At 41.3% G+C, this 24,897-nt stretch overlaps 1 long non-coding RNA gene across 1 annotated transcript; it reads right to left on the bottom strand.

The window, feature by feature from the left end:
- Nucleotides 1-571: 571 nt before the first annotated feature.
- Nucleotides 572-24,389, bottom strand: LOC117526329. The gene is made up of 3 exons (XR_004565262.1): nt 24,380-24,389; nt 23,343-23,350; nt 572-895 (listed from the first exon to the last, which is right to left on the bottom strand). It is a non-coding gene; the product is annotated as an uncharacterized LOC117526329 (long non-coding RNA).
- Nucleotides 24,390-24,897: the final 508 nt, after the last annotated feature.

The following is a 24,897-nucleotide window of genomic DNA, read 5'->3' on the forward strand; positions in this document are numbered from 1 at the left end:
GACCCCCACCAGTTTGCTTATCGTGTGAGCAGGTCCACAGAGGATGCCATCATTATGGCTCTACATGCTGCTCTGTCCCATCTGGAGCAGCAGGGGAGCTATGTGAGGTTGCTCTTTGTGGACTTTAGCTCAGCATTTAATACCATTTTTCAAGCAGACTGTGATTAAGTTGTTGGACCTGGGGTGTCCCACTCCATTTGCTGGTGGATCTTGGACTTCCTCACAGACCACTCTCAGAGGGTGAGAGTTGGCCCTCACATCTCTTCGGCCATTAGCCTCAGCACCGGCTCCCCTCAGGGCTGCGTGCTGAGTCCTTTGCTCTACACCCTCTACACCTATGACTGCACCCCCCTCTCACTCCAGCAACAATATCATTAAGTTTGCTGTTGACACTACTGTGGTGGGACTCTTTTCTGGTGAGGATGAGTCCGCCTATAGAGAGGAGGTGCAGCAGTTGTCGGTCTGATGTAGGGAGAACAATTTGATCCTCAACACCTCAAAGACAAAGGAGATGGTGGTGGACTATAGAAGGAGGAAAACAATCATCCAGCCACTGGTCATCAATGGGGACTGTGTGGAGTGGGTCTCTGAATTTCGTTTTCTGGGCGTATATTTGAGAGACGACCTGACTTGGAGCACAAACACTATGGCTACCATCAAGAAGGCACAGCAGAGACTCTATTTCCTGAGGGTTCTCAGGAATAACCATCTGCCTCAGAGACTGCTGGTGTCCTTCTATCGCTGCTCCATAGATAGCATTTTGACCTACTGTCTGTGTGTGTGGTTTTCCAGCTGCACAGTCACAGACAGGAAAGCTCTCCAGAGGGTCATCGCCACAGCCCAGAAGATCACTGGTTGTCCCTTGCTTTCATTAGAGGAACCGTATAGAAGTTATCTCAGGAAGGCAAGGACTATAATCAGAGACCCCTCCCATCCTGGATACTAATTGTTTGAATTGCTGCCATCAGGCAGACGATACAGGCACTTAAGGCCAGAACAAACAGACTTAAAGAAAAGCTGGACTCATTTCTGATGTGATTTTTTTTTTTCTCGCTGCACTGAGGATGTAAACAGTCTTTTATTAGTAGTACACACACATGGCTGCTTGTACATGCACGCATAAGCGCCGACCAGGTTGCATGTGTGCGCATATGTGGGGGACAATGACTCTCCCGAGACATACAGTGAGGAAAATAAGTATTTGAACACCCTGCAATTTTGCAAGTTCTCCCACTTAGAAATCATGGAGGGGTCTGAAATTTTCATCTTAGGTGCATGTCCACTGTGAGAGACATAATCTAAAAAAAAAAAAAAAAAAATCCGGAAATCACAATGTATGATTTTTTAAATAATTTATTTGTATGTTACTGCTGCAAATAAGTATTTCAACACCTGTGAACATCAATGTTAATATTTGGTACAGTAGCCTTTGTTTGCAATTACACAGGTAAAAGGTTTCCTGTAGTTTTTCACCAGGTTTGCACACACTGCAGCAGGGATTTTGGCTCATTCCTCCATACAGATCTTCTTTAGATCAGCCAGGTTACTGGGCTGTTGCTGAGAAACATGGAGTTTGAGCTCCCTCCAAAGATGTTCTATTGGGTTTAGGTCTGGAGACTGGCTAGGCCACTCCAGAACCTTGATATGCTTCTTTCGGAGCCACTCCTTGGTTATCCTGGCTGTGTGCTTCGGGTCATTGTCATGTTGGAAGATCCAGCCACGACCCATCTTCAGTGCTCTAACTGAGGGAAGGAGGTTGTTCCCCAAAATCTCGCAATACATGGCCCCGGTCATCCTCTCCTTAATACAGTGCAATTGTCCTGTCTCATGTGCATAAAAACACCCCCAAAGCATGATGCTTCCACCCCCATGTTTCACAGTAGGGACAGTGTTTTTGGGATGGTACTCAGCATTCTTCTTCCTCCAAACACGGCAAGTGGAATTAAGACCAAAAAGTTCTATTTTGGTCTCATCTGACCACATAACTTTCTCCCGTGACTCCTCTGGATCATCCAAATGGTCATGGGCAAACTTAAGACGAGCCTGGACGTGTGCTGATTTAAGCAGGGGAACCTTCCGTGCCATGCATGATTTTAACCCATGACGTCTTAGTGTATTACCCACAGTAACCTTGGAAACAGTGGTGCCAGCTCTCTTCAGGTCATTGACCAGCTCCTCCCGTGCAGTTCTGGGCTGATTCCTTACCTTTCTTAGGATCATTGATACGCCACAAGGTGGGATCTTGCATGGAGCCCCAGTCCAAGGGAGATTGACAGTCATGTTTAGCTTCTTCCATGTTCTAATAATTGCTCCAATAGTTGATCTTTTCTCACCAAGCTGCTTGACAATTGCCCCGTAGCCCTTTCCAGCCTTGTGAAGGTCTACAATTTTGTCTCTGGTGTCTTTGGACAGCTCTTTGGTCTTAGCCATGTTAGTAGTTGGAGTCTTACTGATTGTGTGGGGTGGACAGGTGTCTTTATGCAGCTAATGACCTCAAATAGGTGCTTCTAATTTGGAATAATAAGTGGAGTGGAGGTGGACTTTTTAGAGACGGACTAAAAGGTCTTTGAGGGCCAGAATTTCTGCTGATTGGCAGGTGTTGAAATACTTATTTGCAGCAGTAACATGCAAATAAATGATTAAAAAAATCATACATTGTGATTTCCGGATTTTTTTTTTTTTTTTTTTTTGGATTATGTCTCTCACAGTGGACATGCACTGAAGATGAAAATTTCAGACCCCTCCATGATTTCTAAGTGGGAGAACTTGCAAAATCATAGGGTGTTCAAATACTTATTTTCCTCACTGTAATTTGATTGAGCTAACCGACACTGCTAATCACGCACACAAACACAAAACAAATCCACTGTGCTATCTGGAGGCTGTTAGCAGGAAGAGAGAAGAAAAGCTGGACTCATTTCTGACATGATTGTTTTTCACTGCACTGAGGACGTACACAGTCGACCGACCCGGCTGCGTGTGTGTGCGCCCGTGTGCGTGGGGGACAATGACACGATGATTTGATTGAGCTAACTGACGCTGCTTGTAACATACACACAAAATCCACTCCGCTGTAAGCCGTCTGGATGCATGAAGAGCTGTTCACATGAAACGCTGATGTGGTTTTTGGCTGGACTGAGGAACTACACAAAGTCTTTCTTTTTTAATGGAAGTCCGAAGTCAGTGCACAGCATCACTGGACTACACGTTACAGTGGAACACCAAAATGTAAGTCCCTTTTCTGTTGTTTATAAATTAATAAAATATCAAATGACAAGGATCTATTTTCGCCACTATATAAAACAAATAATGAATTTTTTACATTCTTTCAATGGAACGAATATTGAATTCGGTGAAAGCTGGAACACATCATCTCAGCTTCGCCTCGTTGAGTGGTATGTTCCAGCTTTCACCTCATTAAATATTCGTACCATTGAACTCATAAACATTGATTATTTATATAATATTACAATAATTCTGTTGTGTGTTGGGGGGTTTGGCTGGACATTTGGGTGTTCTTTTCTTTTCTTTGCTCTCCAGGTGGTATGCAAACTGATTTATTGTCTGTGGAGGAGGTGCTGGCAGAAGAGTCCTTCACCCTCATCAACGTAATGTGCAGCACCTGTGGATGGTGCTCACGTGCAACCTTAAGGACTTTCAGCTGAGGCAGATAATGAGATGGCGTTCTGCATTTAAGCCATGTGTGATTCAAGCAGAATTGCCGGGAACTCGACCTTGTGACGTTCGTTTGTGAGACGCTGAGGACCGTGCCTGGGTTTGAGACATCGTGCCTGTGAAGGAGGATGGGTGAGGGACACATGCTGTCAGCACACATCAGAGGTGATTAATTGTCTGAATAATCGTTAACAGTAACTTGGTATTTTGTTACGCAGTATATTTGAACATTGATGAGAATTGTGCAGCTCGCTTCTCACTGCCGTGGCGTGTGGACTGATGATCCTCCACCTGTTGTGAGAAGCTGCTCATTTACATAAAGCTTAAATTCAGACCAGAATGTGTTGCTGATAGTGTGTGCCTTTGAAGGATATTAGTTGTAGCTGCTGACTTACCTCACCTTTTCTATCCTTCGCAGAGTCGGTTTGTCGTGTCCACCTGGGGGGTGTTTGGCGGTGAACGTGGGTCCAGAAGCACCGGGCTTCGATCCTTTTGGGCGCTGGAGAGCGTGCCGTCCTTCACTCCGCCAGACTGACGCAGTTTTACGTTTGTACACTTTGTATTGCACAGAAGGGGGAAACATAAAATTGTTTTGTTATTGGAACCACTTTCTGGTTGTTTTAGCGCTGGGTTCCGTCAGACGCAGGTCCGCTCCTCAACCCGCGTCGACACATAACAAATTCAGTCTTCAGATCTAATTTCACCATAAAATTGTACTCAAAATGGTCAGAGAAATTGTCAGGCTTTTTAAAATTATTATTTTACACACTGCTAAATGGCATAAACTAGACTTTGACAGAGGGATGTACTACTACTACTATTAATAGTAATAATAATAATAATAATAGTAAATTATTTATGAGACATTGTGAGGTAAATTGGCTAGTTACAGGGAAATAAAATAATTATTTAACTAGTGCGAACATAAATTTCTGTTATTTTTTTGGGTGGAGGGGAGAAATCTCAAATATTGAAGTAGTAATGTGTGCAAAATTAACACATGCTTCAATAGAAGAATGACTCATCCTTGTAACAAAACTGTTCCAAGTTCAGTTATTATTTATGTCCATCATTTGGGTTAATGTTGGGGCCTGTAATTATCTCTGTATTTCCATATCTGTAGATAGTTTCAAAGACAAACATTTGCCATTTGCTCCAACTCTATTTTGTGAAGCATTGGTTAACCAGTCATAACTAAAAGTGTGCCAAGCATCAGATTTGAGACATTAACCAAGGAGCTTATTGTTCCTCCCTGAAAGACAGATTAATAGAGCATCTAATGACAGATATTTAGCATGTAAGGGTGTGTTTATTCAAATTTACAATTCATGGACATTTTGTATAACAGTTATATTGTAGTCTGTGGTCTTTAGATGTCAATTTCAATGACATCAAAAGACCTGTGTTCTGTATCACAGGTTTAGACTGTAGCCTCTGGTCCAATGATGTCGATGTCAAACTCCAAAATCAGGGGCACCTGTAGAAAACAGACAACATAACAAACATGGCTGCTTGTACAACTTCACAATACAAACTGAGGGGGTCCGAGGTTGCACGGAGGGGGGGTCTCGCTCAGAGACTCATTGGGCCTCATGTATCAACGTTGCACACTTGTGGCATAAATTTACGGTGTAAATTTTAAGTACACCAAAGTTGCCGTGACATGTATCAAGCAGTGCGCACCTGCCCATTTCCGACGTACGCCTGACGTGACCTTGATAAATGTGGCGGGTGAAAACAATCGTAATTATAATGAACACGCCCATAAATATTCAGACTCCGTTTCAGACACACCCTCATTTTACGACATGGAAGCCAGGAAGACGGCAAAGAAAAAGAACTCCACCAATCACGACGCATGCCAATAGAGCGTCAAAAGCGGCCGTCGTATCAATTGTTTTGTAGTATAATCAAAAAAGTGTTACAGTGGTCCCTCGTTTATCGCAGGAGTTATGTTCTAAAAATAGCCCGCGATAAGAGAAATCCGCGAAGTAGCTCGTCAGCGTTATTTTTTACAATTATTATAGACGTTTCAAAGCTGTAAAACCACTTTATACACTTTTCTCAATCAGGCATGAACATTTTCTCACTTTTCTCTCGTGTGTAAACACTCTCAAAGTTAAAACCTTTGTACAGAAATAAGACCAACCTGTTTTCAGGCCCAAACATTTGTTTGAGAAATAAAAATAGAACGTTTTCCTATAAATAATTATGATGGCTTTTAGAACTAACAAATTTAATTTTAACGATCAACGTACGAGGATGGACACATATAAGAAATTATTAATAGTGACTGACCAGTATTTCACAGATCGCGCCTCTTCGTCCTGATGCCGCGCCTTTTTCTACTGAGTCACACCTGGCTGCAGGTGTCTTTTTCCGAGTGAAGAACACAGTTATGGGTAGTTGTTGGCGCTCTTTTTTTCTTCTGGGCAAGATAAATAATTATAATTATGAACAGACACGTAGACCACAATGCACTGTAAAAAAAAGCATGCAAAATTGGACTAAAAAAATCTGCGAAACTGCGAGGCCGCGAAAGGTGAACCGCGTTATAGCGAAGGACCACTGTATTCTCTTTTCACATGTCAATAGTTCTTGACGTGGATATTTGCTCGCTCAATTAATAAGACACGCCTAATTTTTCAGATTTCTTTATTTTTAAATTTGATTTCTTTATTTATTTTATTGTAACAAACGAATGGAGAAGACAAAACCTGATTGCAGCTCGGGTGAAGGGAATGAAAACACTACAGTTGTAATTATCAGTTCCATTGTCTAAAACGATCACACCACATAAAGTTAAGCTCAGCGCTGCTCTGGAGAAAAAGGCGAGCAGCGCTTTCTTTGCGGTCAGCGCTGTGGCCACGGATTGTGCTTGACAGACCAACAATCCCGCAAAAGCGGGATTTGTATTAATTATTATGTGGTATAATCAAGAAAGTGTTATTTATGTAACATATGCATTGATTTGTATAATGGCACTGTTTATCATGTTGATCATTTTCATTTTTATGTGGATTCCAGTGCTGGTTCATTTTGGTGTATAATTTACACCACCTCTCGACCTGGTGTATATTTTCAGCACACCGTACGGCAACGACCACATTGATAAATGCCAAGTAGCGTAGCCATTTTGTCGTACACCCCATATACGCTCAAATATCGCCGTATGCACGTTGATACATGAGGCCCATTAAGTGTAGAAACGCCACCTATATTACCTATGCCATTTATCTTGTGTAGGTAACATAATTATTATGCAATTCAAACAATATACTTTATGTATTTTAAATAAATACTGTCATTATTATTGATTTAAAGTAATTATATTTTATTAATACTAAATACATAAAGCTGAGGATTATGCATTTCAAATAAATAGGATTTATTACAGTAATGAATATGCATCATGTAAGGTTTATTTGGTAGGTTTGTATTAAAATTATCAAAAAAAAAAAGTAAATGGGAATTTGACATGTAAATAAAATTACATAAATCTTAAAGGTTAGGGTTAAATATTTCTATGAGTGTAGGTTAAGTCAGTGAAATGTGTTGTTTCCTTTATGCTGGGCAGACACTGTACGATATTTCCAATTGCTGTACTCGGCTCCAGCTCAGACTATACGACAAAACCGCAGGGTGTAAAATTTCTGAGTGCAAGATTTATGTTCTTACACTGGCTCTGATGCGATCTGACTACTCACACTGTACGTTCAAAAACCACATGTCGAACTCGTGTTTCCAGAAGCAAAACATAAACAGAAGCTACTCTGTCTTAAAGAGATGATCACTGTTTATGCTCTCTCAAATTCTGCATTGGAGTTTGCACATGCGCAGTGCGAGAGGTTGGGATAAATCGGCTCGTAGACGCTCGTAACGTTGCTTCAACAGCGCGATACCCTCACGAGGGCCGTCCACAATATCAAACAGGTCTGATTTTCATTCGACCATATGATTGCTGATGGGGAGGTGGTCGTGAGAGGTTAAACGCAGCTCATTTCTCCATGTATACTACACGATGCAGGACGCACGATTAAGCTGAAACTCGGCGCGATCCAAAAAATTCTCGCACAGTGTAAACCCAGCTTTACCTTAATTTAACTCCTGCAGGAGGAGGAAGAGATGGCATAGTGTGCTCTAACTAGCAGTGAGCTTCAATGGTTTCAGATGAAGTCTACCCAGATGAAGGAGTTGCAGTTCCTTGACTGGCTGCTTGAAGGTGGCTCCAAAAGCAAACATGTTCCCATAGAACACCATGTTAAAATGTTCAACTTCAGAGCAAAAATAAACATGTTTACAGCCTAGTACAAAAAGCAGGTTTGATCTCTACAGGTTGTTCCCCCTCCATGACAACTGTGTGTTCTAATGTCTTAATTTAAGACATTTTAAGACATAAAGTTCTGTATAATTAGGGGTGTGGTCGCTTTGAGTGACAGGGAAAAAAATCAGCAGAATTCTTGTGTTTGGCTGAACCCCCTGAACAGCGTTGGATGCTCAGATGCTGGTTTAGCTGACTGCTAGCTTGTTGTGTGGAGAAATCTCATCTCGGATGTCCCTGCTGCATTATTTGTGCTGAGTGAAATTCTTGTCTTATTTAATGTTGTTTAGCAGCTGTCGCGAGTTTGATCCTTTAGGTCCCATTAATGCACTACGACTAACACTATAAGCGGCTGATAACTTTTAAAACCCACACCAAGCAAACCGTTTTGAGAACTGACACTTAGTCCCCCAAAATATGATTTATAGTAGACCTGCTTTGAAATAAATGTGGTTAGATCTCAGAAAGAAATAGGTGATATGTATTTATAAGACCCTTATGAATGCAGTAAAGTAAATCTGCAAGCCCAAACTTCGTTTAAAAATGACAAATTTGCAGCTAAAATTTGGCCGTTTGTACATCCGGGACACTGCCGTGACGTAAGAAATAAGACAGAGCGCTAGCGCCTTCAGTCCGATCCCGCGCGTTGAGTGAATGCAATACTAGCTATTTCTCAATTGAAATAGATTTTCTCTGTTAGTAATGTTACTGTTATACACATCCTGGTTTCAACATTCAAAAGTAAGCTGCAATGAATGCGAGATACAGCTCTGCATGCCCAGATCAGCGGCGACATCAACAGCGGGCGACATTCTTCCCCGACCCTTACTGCGCCAGCCCGCTCGCTAGCGCAGCATGCGAGTGGGTCGTCGCGGTAACCCCGACCCCAGCCCTGCCCCGTGAGAAAATATTGGCTTGCATAGCTTGCCTCTGTCCGTTCACTCATACTGCAGCTGCATCGATCGTGCAGATCCTACTTAGATTGCAAAAAGTCCCGAAAATATCATTTTTTGCAGTCCACAAACATTCAGTCTAAGAGCAAGATAATATAAAACTCACCAGTAATGTTTTTTTTTACGGGGAAATATGATCAAATATAGATCTAGTCTAAAGGAAAAACAATCATAAACAACCTCAAAACGGCGGTAGGCTAAAGACAGTAGATTTTCAATGCGACACCACTCAATCAAATGGGCGTATGAAAAAGTCCCCAAAAATAATTTTCAGGCAAAAATAAAAGAAATGTATACTCACAAAACGTACCGCAAGACAATATGAAGTTTTAAAAAAAGTCGATCCTTCTGTATAGGACAATAAAAAGGTGCTTTTGTAAGAGATGCAAACTGACGTAAATCCACAAATTACAGTTGGGATAGTGTCTTCTCTCTGACGTCTCGGCAATGTCCTGGATGTGATGACAGTTTTGCAGAGGGCCAAATTTTAGCTGTAAATTTGTCATTTTTAAATGAAGATTTCTCCGTTGAATGACAGATCTGGGCTTGCAGATTTACTTTACTACATTCAGAAGGATCTTATGTGTAAATATGTCATTTTTTGGTCCAAAGATCTGACTGCATTTATTTCAAAGCAGGTCTACTTTAATAAACACCCAAACGGGTTAGCCTGTTAGCTTAGCTGGTTTGGACTTGAACATAGGGGCGTGTTCAGGCTTTTCTCGTCACACAAAGTCGCGGACGCTGTACCTTTTCATCCATTTTTGAGTTCCTGACGAAGACAGAATAAGCACTGCTAACTGCCATCATGCCAATGCCCAGATATGGACTTCATATCTGCTCTTCCGGTGTCACAGACCAAACGGCCCCCCTAAAAACCGGTCCCCCTTGATGGCGAGGTTCACGGATTAACATCTTGTTTCTGGTTCAAACTGCACTCCAGTCATCATCTATCTCAGTGACAGATATCTGAAGCTTTTGTACAACAATCATTTAAACATAGATTCAACATTATTTCATCATAAAAGGCAGCAGAAGCGATCAGAGTGCCACAGCTAAATGAGCTGCGAGCTGATGCATTCACTGCACGTCGGATATTTCAAAGCGTCACGGAATTTCGCCTCAATTCTGCTTAAAACGGCTTTGTTTCTGCTTAAAACTGACTTTAGAATGATTTAAGAGGTTTTACCATTATCATCTGATGGTTAATAGTCCCATTAATCCATTTGTGATTACTTTGGGTGAAGAGACTCCATCTCAGACGGGCTGCTGTGGTCCAAAATGACGCGTGCGCAGATGCAAAAGGCAGACCGATTTTTAGGGGTGAACCATTTGGTCTGCGGCACCGGGTCTGTAGAAAACCTAAGAGTAGCATCACGCAGCGTTTCTCCAGCCCACAAACTTTTAGACATGAGGTCCTATTTGCAAACTACTTTTGCTGTCATTAATCTTAATTTTAAATTCAGTGCTCCTCTGTGGAAATCTTTATGAATCTATGTACTACACACTGCCAGATGAACTCAAGCATTCAGTGTCTCCAGTTTTTCACATTTTGTATGTACACTTCGAATGATTTGTGCCATAACTTTGCCATTTACATCAGCACGACTCCACATTAATTCTGCATTTTAAGTAAGTGATCCATCAGCCCTACCAATGCTTAACATTTCACAGGCTTAATCTAAATGGAAGCAGGTTAACAGTGTAGACGTTGGTGATGCTTTTCACACTTCTTTAAACGTTTGCTGCAAAGCGATAATTAGGTCTCATATGATGTATGACATGGAAGATGGCATAAAGAGCAATATAATACTTTGATACATGTTCCTTATATTTATAACTGAGTGCAGCTTTGCCACTGATGTTTCTTCCTTACTAATTAGACAAATGTACTTAAAGCAAAGATGGTTTACTTGAGTTGGTACTGCATGTTCAAGTATGATTTAGATGCAGTACCAGTGTTGCCAACGAAGGGACTTTGTCGCTAAATTTAGTGACTATTCAGACCCCTCTTCTGACTTTTTTTTTTCAAAAAATGACTAGTGAGAAATCTAGCCACTTTTCCTGGCATTATTGGAGACTTTTAGAGACTCTGATGTGAAAGCACGTACTTGTCCTCAATGAGCAGTGGGTCCTTCCATGGGACCGGGCCCCTCCCCTGTCCCAAAACACTCATAGGAGACCGCCCGCCTCCTCCGCTTACATGGAAAAGGAGGAAGCCATTTCATTGGCTGAAAGCTCCTTCATGAGCGCTTCTCATTGGTTGACACAGACGGAAGACGCGCTGGTTTCCGCCTTCATCTTTGCAACTGCATGCCCGTATATAGAGGGGGTTCAACTGAACCCCCCCCCCCCCCCCCCGAGAATTCTGCTGATTTTTTTCTGCTGATTTTTTTCTGATCTGGATATCAACGTTATGTATTTTCTTTTCATTGATAATAAGCAACAAGCACTAACTGTTACACAGCTATTATCAAACACCCTCAAGTTTCAATTTCCTCTGCCAGAGTAATCCCTTAAGTGATGAAAGGGGAAACTGCTAGATAAACTTTTCCCATGGGGGTTGAGAATTTTTGCTCCCTGGTCCCTATCCTCCTTTGATATCAAACAGATTAGTAGGCTTGTAAATACCCATGTAGACACACAATTACACTTGTCTGGTTTGTAAAAACATGTTTGTATGTATAAGCGGAGGAATAAAGGGAGCTTCTCCTTCCTGATGCAAATACTGTAAAGGTGCAAATATTCACGTGGGATTTTTTATGCGAATTTTGCGAGTTAAACAACGTCGCCAAATTAAATACCGCTATTTTAATACATAACGTACATATACGTACATATTCATAATGTAAACGCGAATATTAATACCACTAAATATGAGGTCTGTTAGAAAACTATCCGACCTTTTTATTTTTTGCAAAAGCTATATGGATTTGAATCATGTGCGCTTGCATCAGCCAAGCTTGAACCTTTGTACTCATGCGTGAGTTTTTTTTTTGCGTCATTTGCAACCAACAGGCAGGTATAAAGTTTGCATTAATGTTATCTTGGTTCTTCCTGCGTAGTTCTTATGGCAACTGATCCAATCCCAAGCAAGGACTATTTGTATATAAAAATGTATTTCCTAAAATGATACATTTTGGCTTTCAAATGAAATTTATGTAACTTTTTACCCCTCGAAATCCTCAAAAAGCTTCTGCTTGAGCCCCCCACGAGGGCGTTGCCCCTCGACCCCACCGGGGGCCCTGCGGCCCACTGGACCCCCAACTCAAGGATTTGAACCCCCCCTTTCACATTCCTATATACGGCCCTGCAACTGTGCATGTTTATTTTCACCACGTAAAATTCTATTCATAAATGTGTTTTTTCACAGATTTTTTTCTTTGTCAAAAATAAAGAATTGAACTAAATACCAAGACTTAAGAAAACTAAAGTAAAACAAAACACAACAAACAAACAAAAAAACCCAAGTGTTTCTTTTGGGTCACTTGTCATTGTACACATACAATGAGATTAGGGCTGCCACTCCGCAACTGAGTTTGAGAATAAGAAAAGAGAAAAGGAGTCATCACCTATGACTCCTAAATAACTAACTTAGCAGGCCAAGTGAAAAATGTGAGTATATAAATAAGTGAAGATATGTACAAGCTATTTAAACAAATAAATATACATTCTAGATAGGGCAGCCAATAGCAAATTTCCTTATGGAGGAGCTGAAACAGTGCACAGTACCAACGCTCTTGCTGATGGGATTACTAAAAACAAATGTGACTTTTTAAACACTGTGTTGCAAGTTTCTGGTACACCTCCAACTCACAGAACAACAGTAACAACAGAAATATTACATTTATTCCTATAAGTTCAATATATGCAAAACTACAAACCAAACAGGATAAAACAAATTGGTAACTTCCAGAACCTCCAGTTCTTTTAATTACCACTTGAGGCTATCTCCAAAAGTGTGCCAATCTCCAGAGAACCCCCATGTGGTGTGGGGATAGAGCCCATCCCAGCAGTCACAGAGTGAAAGGCGGAGTGCACCCTGGACCGACCGCCACTCTATCACTGGGCCACATGTTTACAACTGCATACAGTTGTACTAATGGGGCATATAAGCCATCTGTGTGCCAGTATTACCTTTGAGTGAACTTTTAGTATCCTTTACTTTGTATATATCCACTAATTACTAGGTATCCATAGCTTGATGACTTTAGCAACATTAAGCGCTGCTGTTTTTTTTTATTTTTATTTTTTTTTAGGTAATTGTACATCATAGTTTTAATACCCAACCCAACCCATCTGGTATAAAAACCAGTGTGAGTTCATAAAATATTAAGATAAAGATCAACTTTATTTATCCTGAAGGAAATTATTTTGCCAGAGTACAGAAACACAGTAAACAATGGTTAGTTAAATGCACAATTACAAAAGTGTTAGCATTAACTAATCAATTTGTTTTTTTTTTTACAATGAGGACAACAAATATGTGCTTGTCAAACACCCAAACCAAGGTTACATAGTCTGGTAATTTTAGCTATCTTGGTAATTTCAACATAGGCTGTTAGGGCTTCATTTGTTCTGCCCAGAATATGGACGTCTTGATGACGCTCCACCCCTTTACCCATTTATGGGTTAGCCCAGAGTTAGGTGGAGATCAGGCACTGCTGAGATGCCAACAGCCTGAATAAGTGTCATTTGTTCATTTGTTTTTCAACCTGAAACCAAAAATAAGAGAGAAACCACCCATTTTTTCCAATACTCATATACAAAATGAAAAAATTGACAACTCATTTTTTCAGATTTTTATTATTATTATTACTATTATTATTATTACTTTTTTGATCAAATGAAAATAGGAAAAAGCATAAAAAGTTCTCATTTTCTTCTTTTTTTTTGGCTGCTCCTGTTAGGGGTCACCACAGCAGATCAACTGTTTCCATCTCACCCTGTCCTCTGTATCTTCCTCTGTCACACCAACCACCTACATGTCCTCCCTCACCACATCCATAAACCTCCTCTATGGCCTCCCTCTTCTCCTCCTGCCTGGTAGCTCCATCCTCAGCATCCTTCTCCCTATATACCCTGGGTCCCTCCTCTGCACATGTCCACCATGTCAAGTGAGGAACCTTGGGGTAATTTTTGATCCTACGCTGTCCTTTGACCTACACATCAGAGATATTTTATTAGGACTGCTTTTTTCCACCTGCGAAATATAGCGAAGATTCGTCCCATCCTGTCTATGGCTGATGCTGAGACCCTAATTCATTTATATGTCTCTTCTAAATTGGACTACTGCAATGTTCTATTTTCTGGTTTACCGTAGTCCAGCATTAGGGGTCTACAAATGGTTCAAAATGCTGCTGCCAGACTTTTGGCAGGAAGCAGAAAGTTTGACCACATCACACCCATTTTGGTGTCTCTTCACTGGCTTCCTGTCACTGTGAGATCAGATTTTAAGATTCTGTTACCAATTTATAAAATTATTCATGGACTAGCTCCTCACTACCTAGCTGATCTAATTAAACTGTATGTACCGGCCCGGGCTCTGCGTTCTCAGGGTGTAGGACTACTTTGTGTCCCTAGGGTGGATAAAAAGACTGCGGATCACAGAGCTTTCTCTTATCGTGCACCTGCTCTGTGGAATGATCTCCCTGTGTCAATAAAATAGTCAGATTCTGTGGAGAGTTTCAAGTCCAGACTTATAATGCACTTGTTTTCCCTTTCGTATGGCTAGCATACTGGCATAGTATGTTGCTATGCTTTTTACTCTTTTAAATGAATTTTATTAGGAAATGGAGTGGGCCGTGGCCTCAACTTTATCTAAAGTCTGGGTCTTAGTGAGGCTTAGGGCCAGCGATCACCTTAGTACAGTGGTGTCCAGTGGTGGTGTGACTTGTCCAGCTCATAATATGCCTTTCCTTAGCTTTTGCCACTTCTTCTTTCGCTTTACACCGCATCTCCTTGTACTCCCATCTACGAGGTCTGTCAATAAAGTATCGTACCTTTTTATTTTTTTTCAAAAACTATATGGATTTCATTCATATGTTTTTACGTCAGACAAGCTTGAACCCTCGTGCGCATGCGTGAGTTTTTCCACGCCTGTCGGTGACGTCGCCTGTGAGCATGCCTTGTGGAAGGAGTGGTCCTGCCCCCTCGTCGGATTTTCATTGTCTGGAAATGGCGGAATGATTTGGACTTTTTTTCCATCAGAATTTTTTCAGAAGCTGTTAGAGACTGGCACCTGGAAACCATTTGAAAAATTTATCTGGCTTTCGGTGAAAATTTTACGGGCTTCACAGAGAATAAAGACTGTTACTACAGCTTTAAGGACGCATGGCGTGCCGCGCTCCGAGCTGCGACGACGAGGCAGAAAACGCCAGATCATTTCTAAGCTGATGGCTCTGTGGATACGAGACCGTCGTGTGCACTTTCTCTGGTTATCACAAGAGCTGGACATCACCCATTTTTTAACAAGAGATTTTGTCATGGAAAGCCGCGCGGAGGCTTCGTGCGTAACGACCGATTCGCTGTTTGAGCGAGACAAAGAACACCTCCGTTTCGGCGTGTCATGGGACAAGTTGGGACATGCCTATCTCGGCTTTCAGTGCTTACCAGTCCAGTAAGTATCAGAGAAATTGTGGAGAGCTGGGCATGTCCTAACTTGTCGCATGACACGCCGAAATGGAGGTGTTCCTTTAATAATGAATTACAATAGTCCAGCCTAGAGGAAATAAATGCATGAATTAGTTTTTCAGCATCACTCTGAGACAAGACCTTTCTAATTTTAGAGATTTTGCGCAAATGCAAAAAAGCAGTCCTACATATTTGTTTAATATGCGCATTGAATGACATATCCTGATCAAAAATGACTCCAGGATTTCTCACAGTATTACTAGAGGTCAGGGTAATGCCATCCAGAGTAAGGATCTGGTTAGACACCATGTTTCTAAGATTTGTGGGGCCAAGTACAATAACTTCAGTTTTATCTGAGTTTAAAAACAGGAAATTAGAGGTCATCCATGTCTTTATGTCTGTAAGACAATCCTGCAGTTTAGCTAATTGGTGTGTGTCCTCTGGCTTCATGGATAGATAAAGCTGGGTATCATCTGAGTAACAATGACAATTTAAGCAATGCCATCTAATAATACTGCCTAAGGGAAACATGTATAAAGTGAATAAAATTGGTCCTAGCACAGAACCTTGTGGAACTCCATAATTAACCTTAGTCTGTGAAGAAGATTCCCCATTTACATGAACAAATTGTAATCTATTAGATAAATGGATCAGGTGACCCTGAACCATCCCTTAGTTATGCTGCTATAGACTTAGACTGCTGGGGGGTTCCCATGATGCACTGAGTGTTTCTTTCTCTTTTTGCTCTGTATGCACCACTCTGCATTTAATCATTAGTGACTGATCTCTGCTCCCCTCCACAGCATGTCTTTTTCCTGGTTCTCTCCCTCAGCCCCAACCAGTCCCAGCAGAAGACTGCCCCTCCCTGAGCCTGGTTCTGCTGGAGGTTTCTTCCTGTTAAAAGGGAGTTTTTCCTTCCCACTGTTGCCAAGTGCTTGCTCACAGGGGGTCGTTTTGACCGTTGGGGTTTATACGTAATTATTGTATGGCCTTGCCTTACAATATAAAGCACCTTGGGGCAACTGTTTGTTGTGATTTGGCACTATATAAATAAAATTGATTGATTGATTGATTTGTAACCTTCACTAATGCTGTTTCTGTACTATGATGAATTCTAAAACCTGACTGAAACTCTTCAAATAGACCATTCCTCTGCAGATGATCAGTTAGCTGTTTTACAACTACCCTTTCAAGAATTTTTGAGAGAAAAGGAAGGTTGGAGATTTGCCTATAATTAGCTAACATAGCTGGGTCAAGTGATGGCTTTTTAAGTAATGATTTAATTACTGCCACCTTAAAAGCCTGTGATACATAGCCAACTAATAAAGATAGATTGATCATATTTAAGATCGAAGCATTAATTAATGGTAGGGCTTCCTTGAGCAGCCTGGTAGGAATGGGGTCTAATAGACATGTTGATGGTTTGGAGGAAGTAACTAATGAAAATAACTCAGACAGAACAATCGGAGAGAAAGAGTCTAACCAAATACCAGCATCACTGAAAGCAGCCAAAGGTAATGATACGTCTTTTGGATGGTTATGAGTAATTTTTTCTCTAATAGTTAAAATTTTATTAGCAAAGAAAGTCATGAAGTCATTACTGGTTAAAGTTAAAGGAATACTCGGCTCAATAGAGCTCTGACTCTTTGTCAGCCTGGCTGCAGTGCTGAAAAGAAACCTGGGGTTGTTCTTATTTTCTTCAATTAGTGATGAGTAGCAAGATGTCCTAGCTTTACGGAGGGCTTTTTTATAGAGCAACAGACTCTTTTTCCAGGCTAAGTGAAGATCTTCTAAATTAGTGAGACGCCATTTCCTCTCCAACTTACGGGTTATCTGCTTTAAGCTGCGAGTTTGTGAGTTATACCACGGAGTCAGGCACTTCTGATTTAAAGCTCTCTTTTTCAGAGGAGCTACAGCATCCAAAGTTGTCTTCAGTGAGGATGTAAAACTATTGACGAGATACTCTATCTCACTTACAGAGTTTAGGTAGCTACTCTGCACTGTGTTGGTATATGGCATTAGAGAACATAAAGAAGGAATCATATCCTTAAACCTAGTTACAGCGCTTGTACTGAAAGACTTGTACTGTAATAAAACTTATTCCCCACTGCTGGGTAGTCCATCAGAGTAAATGTAAATGTTATTAAGAAATGATCAGACAGAAGGGAGTTTTCAGGGAATACTGTTAAGTCTTCAATTTCCATTCCATAAGTCAGAACAAGATCTAAGATATGATTAAAGCGGTGGGTGGACTCATTTACATTTTGAGCAAAGCCAATTGAGTCTAATAATAGATTAAATGCAGTGTTGAGGCTGTCATTCTCAGCATCTGTGTGGATGTTAAAATCGCCCACTATAAGTATCTTATCTGAGCTAAGCACTAAGTCAGACAAAAGGTCTGAAAATTCACAGAGAAACTCACAGTAATGACCATGTGGACGATAGATAATAACAAATAAAACTGGTTTTTGGGACTTCCAATTTGGAAATTTATGCTTAGCCTTAGCCAGCAGTTTCAAATTTCCTTCGATGTCGCCTGCTCTGGTCCCCGGAAGACATTTGACTATGGTTGCTGGTGTCGCTAACTTCACATTTCTCAAAACAGAGTCGCCAATAACCAGAGTTTGATCCTCGGTGGGTGTGTCGCCGAGTGGGGAAAAACGGTTAGAAATGTGAACGGGTTGGCGGTGTACACGGGGCTTCTGTTTAGGGCTACGCTTCCTCCTCACAGTTACCCAGTCGGCCTGCTTTCCTGGCTGCTCGGTATCTGCTGGAAGGGAACCAACGGCGGCTAAGCTACCTTGGTCCGCACCGACTACAGGGGCCTGGCTAGCTGTATCATTTTCCACGGTGCGGAGCCGAGTCTCCAATTTGCCCAGCCTGGCCTCCAAAGCTACGAATAAGCTACACTTATTACAAGTACCATTACTGCTAAATGTGGCCGAGGAATAAATAAACATTTCACAACCAGAGCAGAAAAGTGCAGGAGAGACAGGAGAAGCCGCCATGCTAAACCAGCTAAGAGCTAGTAGCTGCGCTAAGCTAGCGGATTCCTAAAAACACACAAAGTGAATAATGTGTAAATAATTTAGAGGTGATTCAGCAGAGGGAGTGTTTTAGTTAAGGCACGTGAAGATTACACTGTGAAACAAATCGTTATCTAGTTAACTAGATCAATCTAACTGCGCAGATTAAACAGCTAACAGATACAACAAAACACTGCTGTGCTCCGGAACAGGAAGTGATACAATACCGCAGTGAGAGCCAACCACCAGTAGAGTGGTAGAGAGTCTGTACCTCACTTTCAAATATGACAGTGATTGGGCATTTGATTATGATATAATGTAAACTATACATTAAATGGAGTTTTCAATGTTAAATTTAGATGGCCACATAATCTGGATCATATCTGGTGTTGCCGACCAAACGGTCCCCTGTAAAAACTGGTCCACTCTGCCTTCACAGTGCCTTCATTGCCCATGCATCTGCGACTGACTGTGAGTCTGACTCTCTTCACCCAAAGCAATCAAAGGGAATAATGTGATTATTATCCATCAGATGACAAATTACAACCTATTAAATCATTCTAAAGTCAGTTTTCAGAAGAAATTAGGCATTTTAAAGCAGAAACAAGGCGATAATTGGTGAATCGCTACCGACGCTCTGAAATGATGTAGGTGCAGCAGGACTGTCGAACTCAGATGTGCTGCTGTCGCACTCTGATTGCTGCCCTGTCTTTTATTATGAAATAATGCTCAGTTCATGTGGAAATCAGGGCTGGATCCAGAGTGAAAATCTGACAGATGCATTTTTGCCCAATGATAAAATAAGAATCGCACACGTCTTGTTATTCAATAATCTTCATTCTTTTATTTGTGTGCAACATACACTGTCACACTTCTTTTAATATATTTATTATACTTCATGGACCATATTGAACACTTCTTATTTGTATAAATATGATGTCCTAAAAAAACAACACTATAACAAAAATTGACATGGTGGATCCTTGATCTCTGGACATAAGTAAACAAAATCTGTAGTTTTTGTCAAAAGCATTTCCTTTCAGACATTATTGGCATGAATGTCTTTCCATATATCTGAGCTGAGCTCTTGCAGCTGACTGTGCTGCACGTCAGGATGTAATTTGTAGAGAAATACAGCACATCTCATTTTGGGAGGAAAAAAATGTTTTAGTCAATTGTAGTTTCTTGTCTGTATTATGTTTGTAAGAGGTGTCATTTTATTTAAAGCGGCAAATGACACTGTCTCGGCAGAGAGACGTGCAGCGTTTGGAGCTGTGACAACAGAACGGAGGACAATTCTCGGTTCTTGACTGCAACAGGACAAGAGTCCCAGTGTGACTTTAATCCACACAAAAGTGACTCATGGTATTTTAATGGCTTTGAGGGGGGTTAAGAAGTGGACTTGCCATTTCTGAAGAGCAGTGAATCAAAGAACCAACGAACTAGTGGATCGAAGCATTGCTTCAATGGTTCACGCTTCAAAGTGGAGTCGCGCTGCAGAAATGGTTGATTACAGAGCCGCCGCAGACCAAACCCTAATATCCGACTTTATTTGTACGTCCGTATGACTCTGAAACTCGGAAAAATCTGTATAATTTACGGACAATCCGTATAGGTTGACATGTATGGTTGGAAAACCACCGAAAATGTAATTTCAGTCATCATAGAATGCCTTTCAAAAACACTATTGTCTGAAAACTATTTATAAACCACTCACCATTTCTTGTTGAAATAAGCGCCCAATTTTCCTTGCACAACTTTTTTCCTGGATGCCATGATCATCGACTCGACTGGACTGATGCTATGTTTGTTTGATCCGGTTTGAATTTTCCTGTGTACACCTGCATGGTGCATTGTGGGATCAAATCAAAAGCTGTGTTCATGGCAGGGACACGTTCGGCACTATTCAGGATTATTCAAGATTTTTATTTTTTTTTATTTACTGATGACAAACGATGCATAAAAAAATCTGACCGATGCAACTGCATTGGTCAAAACCGGTCTGGATCCGGGCCTGGAAATGATTGTATAAAACCTTCATATATCTCTCACTGAGATAGATGATGACTCAAGTGCAATTACACAAAAACATGGTGACAATTGGTGAATTGCTGCTGATGCTCAGAAATGACGCATGTGCAGTGAAGGCAGGGGGGACCTTTGACTTTGTCAGTCGACAAAGGATACATCCTGCATGATGCTGTCAAATATGAAAGCCTTTTAATCATTTTAATAGACTGATGAATTTTTGAAAATTTGCTCAATGTTAAAGATAGGGATTTTTCCTGACTTTTACCTTTGACCTATCACCTTGAAAATTGAACCAGTTCTTGCCTATCAGGGTATGAATCTTCTGTAAAAATTTCATATTGATACGAGGTCTGTTAAAAAAGTATTGGACCTTTTTTTTTTTTTTTTTTGTAAAAACCTGATGGTTCTAAATCAAGCCTGCTCGCGTGAGCCAACTTTGAATCTTCGTGCGCATGCGTGAATTTTTTCACGCCTGTCAATTGCGTCAGTTGCTGGCAAGCAATGTTTGAGTGAAGGCGTGTGCAGCGCGCTGGGCGGATTTTTATTGCAAGGAAAATGACAGAACGAGTGCAGCAGCGCCACATCAAATTTTGCCAGAAACTGAGCGACAGCCAGGTGGAAACCATTCGGAAGGTACAACCGGTTTAAAGACATCCGCACAACAGTGGAGAGCGAGCCATGCTCCGGGCAGCCATCAACATGACCAGTGAATCTGCTTTTGCTCCGTCAGAAGCTTCAGGAAAAATTTCGCCGCCACTCCTTTTCATGGCCAAATCTTCTGTCACAATGGAATGTGCCGAAAAAGTGCTGATGTCCACCTCTTCTGCAATCTCTCCGATAGTCACACGACGGTCCCGCATCACCATAGCGTTCACTTTAACAATGACCTGGTCATTTCAGCATGTTGATGGCCGACCGGAGCATCGCTCACTCTCAACCGTTGTGCGGACATATTTAAACTGGTTGTATCACTCCTTAATCTGTGTGATTCCCATATCATCGTCACTGAAAGCCGTCTGAATCTTCCCAATGGTTTCCACCTGGCTGTCGCTCAGTTTCTGGCAAAATTTGATGTGGCGCTGCTGCACTCGTTCCGTCATCTTCCTTGCAATAAAAATCCGCCCAGAGCGCTGCACGCATCCTCACTCAAACGCTGCTTGCCAGCAACTGACGCATTTGACAGGCGTGAAAAAATTTACGCATGCGCACGAAGGTTCAAGGTTGGCTCATGCAAGCAGGTTTGATTTAGAACCATCAGGTTTTTGCAAAAAAAAAAAAAAAAAAGGTCCGATACTTTTCTAACAGACCTCGTATATGAAAAATTGTGGATTCCAAGCTATTCACAATCAAACTGACAAAACAACAACAACAACAAAAAAAATAACAAACAGGCAAGAACATAACCTCCTTCAACTTCATTAGTGGAGGTGAAAATGAATGATTAGCCTGAACCATCACACTTCAAAAAGCTTATGGGTGATGTCACAGAGGGTTCGTCCATTATGTGTATACAGTCTAAAGATAAAATAGATGAAAACAGACTAAAAACAAGACAAAGCAAGTCTTGTATTGTTATTGTTGTTGAGATAAAAGACAATGTGATGAAGTGTTTGCAAATATTTGTCACACATTTTCTCACTGTTATACACTCTCCACAGTCTCCACGGTAATTACTTACAGATCTGTGAAACATGCCTGACAAGCTTCAGATAGGTGACAAGACCTATGCATGACTGTATAACCACTAATTGGGTTTATTTGGTGGACCTTTCTTGTCAGCAAATTAACAGCATGCAAACACCATTGAGCTTCATCAGTTTCTTTGCCATTTCACGTTAGATGAATAGTTGTGGCACATTTGGCCTTGAAAGCAGATTTCAAAAACAACACCCTTCTTTCGTGTAGGAGGGTGGAAGCCAAATTGTTACAGTTCAAATCATGAAAATGAAAGTGTGTTTTTGAAAGGAACACTTGAAGTGTGTCGTCTGCTGGAACAAAGCATGTATGGGCTCAACGCCTTTTTCATCATTTACAAGTAAGTGAGTGGACGATTGTGGTCGAAACCCGCATATTCAAGCACCACTGCCTCCCACGGGATTCATCTGTCCTCTCTGCAGCCCTAATTGGGGATGGAGATATCACACTGTGATTACAACTGGAAATTGAGGCTCTCTGGCAACTCTCACTTCTCTGACATAGCTGATCAAAACCCGAAGGGGAAGGGCCCATCGGTTTCATGTGTATTTATTGTGATGCTTGATTAACACAGGCCAGCTTCAATCTCCTGGGTGACTTTAGAGAAGTTGTAGAGATGCTGTCTCTCTACCTTTGCCTTCTATCGAGCCACTTCTTTATATTGGTAGTCACTGATTTACAGTGCATCTGGAAAGTATTCACAGCTCTTCACTTTTTCTGCCTAATTCCAAAATAGATGGAATTCATTTTTCCTCAAAATTCTACACACAATACCCCATAATGACAATGTGAAAAAGTGTTTTTTAGAGTTTTGCAAATTTATGAAAAAACAAACAACAAAAAACTAAGAAATCACACGTACATAAGTATTCATAGCCTTTGATATGAAGCTCAAAATTGAAACCAGGTGCATCCTGTTTCCACTGATCATCCTTGAGATGTTTCTAGAGTTTAATTAGAGTCCACCTGAGGTAAATTAATTTGATTGGACATGCTTTGGAAAGGCACACACCTGTCTACATATAAGGTCCCACAGGTGACAGTGCATGTCAGAGCACAAACCAAGGAATTGTAGACCTCCGAGACAGGAATGTCTTGAGGCACAAATCTGGAGAAGGGTACAAAAAGATTTATGATGCTTTGAAGGTCCCAATGAGCACAGCAGCCACCATTATCTGTAAATGGAACAAGTTCAGATCCAGAAGGACTCTTCCTAGATCTGGCCACCCATCCAAACTGAGTGATCAGGGGAGAAGGGCCTTAGTCAGGGAGGTGACCAAGAGCCCAATGGAGAGAGGAGAACATTCCAGAAGGACAACCATCTCTGCAGCAAACCACCAATCAGGCCTGTATGGTAGAGTGGCCAGAAGGAAGACACTCCTCAGTAAAAAGCATATGGCAGCCCACCTGGATTTTGCCAAAAGCCACCTGAAGGACTTTCAGACCATGAGAAACAAAATTCTCTGGTCTGATGACACAAAGATTGAACTCTTTGGTGTGATTGCAAGGCATCATGTTTGGAGGAAACCAGGCACCATCACTACAGTGAAGCATGGTGGAGGCAACATCATGCATGTGGGGATGTTTTTCAGCAGAAGAAACTGGGAGACTAGTCAGGATTAAGGGAAAGATGAATGCAGCAATGTACAAGACATCCTGGATGAATGCAAGTAACAGAAAACAAATAACAAGTACTCCCCCTTACATACATGTCAACCCCTTCGAGGGTCCACCTGTATAACCAAGTGAGAAAATCCATATAACCTCCAAATCACACCAAAATCAGTTTTATTACAGTCTTTAAATGTGAGGAAATCGGAGCACCTGGAGGAAACCCACATAAACATGGGGAGAACATGCAAACTCCATACAGAAAGGCCACAGGTGGGAATTGAAGCAATGACCTTCTTGCTCTGAGACAACATACGCTAACCCCAAAGCTACCATGCTTATTACTCTATAAGATACAGACAGATATCAGGGGTGGTGGCCAAGTGCTTAGTGCACTTGGTTTCAGTAACAAAGGTTCCTGGTTTGAACCTCACCCCTGCCACATTTCACTGTGTAATGTGATCTTGCAGCAGGAAGGGCCTCTGGTGTACAGCTTGTGCCAAATCAACATGCAGACCCTCCTTGCATCTGCTGTGGTGACCCTGAGTGAAATCTGAAAACAAGCATCAGGTTTTGCAATCCTTTGTTTAGAACAATGTGTTTGTGTCTTTTTGTGATGATCATTTGATGATGTTTAAGAAAAACAACAGTAAAATAAATTTACAACAGAAAACCCTGAATATCCGTAAGACTCTATTTGTATGTCCGTATGACTCTGAAACTTGGAAAAACGTCCAAATCCGTTGAGAAAATTTTGAGGGGGGGTAAGAATGCAAAAAAAAAAAAAAAAAAAATTAATGCCAGGAGTACCTTTGTTTAATAAAATTGTCGTCTATTCAGAACACTGAGTGGTCTTTGTTTGTTATTGCCGACGCAGCAAGTTCGATCAGTCCATCAGTCAGCTGAACATGGAAGTAACGCTGTGCTGATCAGTGACCAGTATGAAGTAGGT

Source organism: Thalassophryne amazonica, chromosome 2 (genome assembly GCF_902500255.1).
Source record: "Thalassophryne amazonica chromosome 2, fThaAma1.1, whole genome shotgun sequence".
NCBI lineage: Eukaryota > Metazoa > Chordata > Actinopteri > Batrachoidiformes > Batrachoididae > Thalassophryne > Thalassophryne amazonica.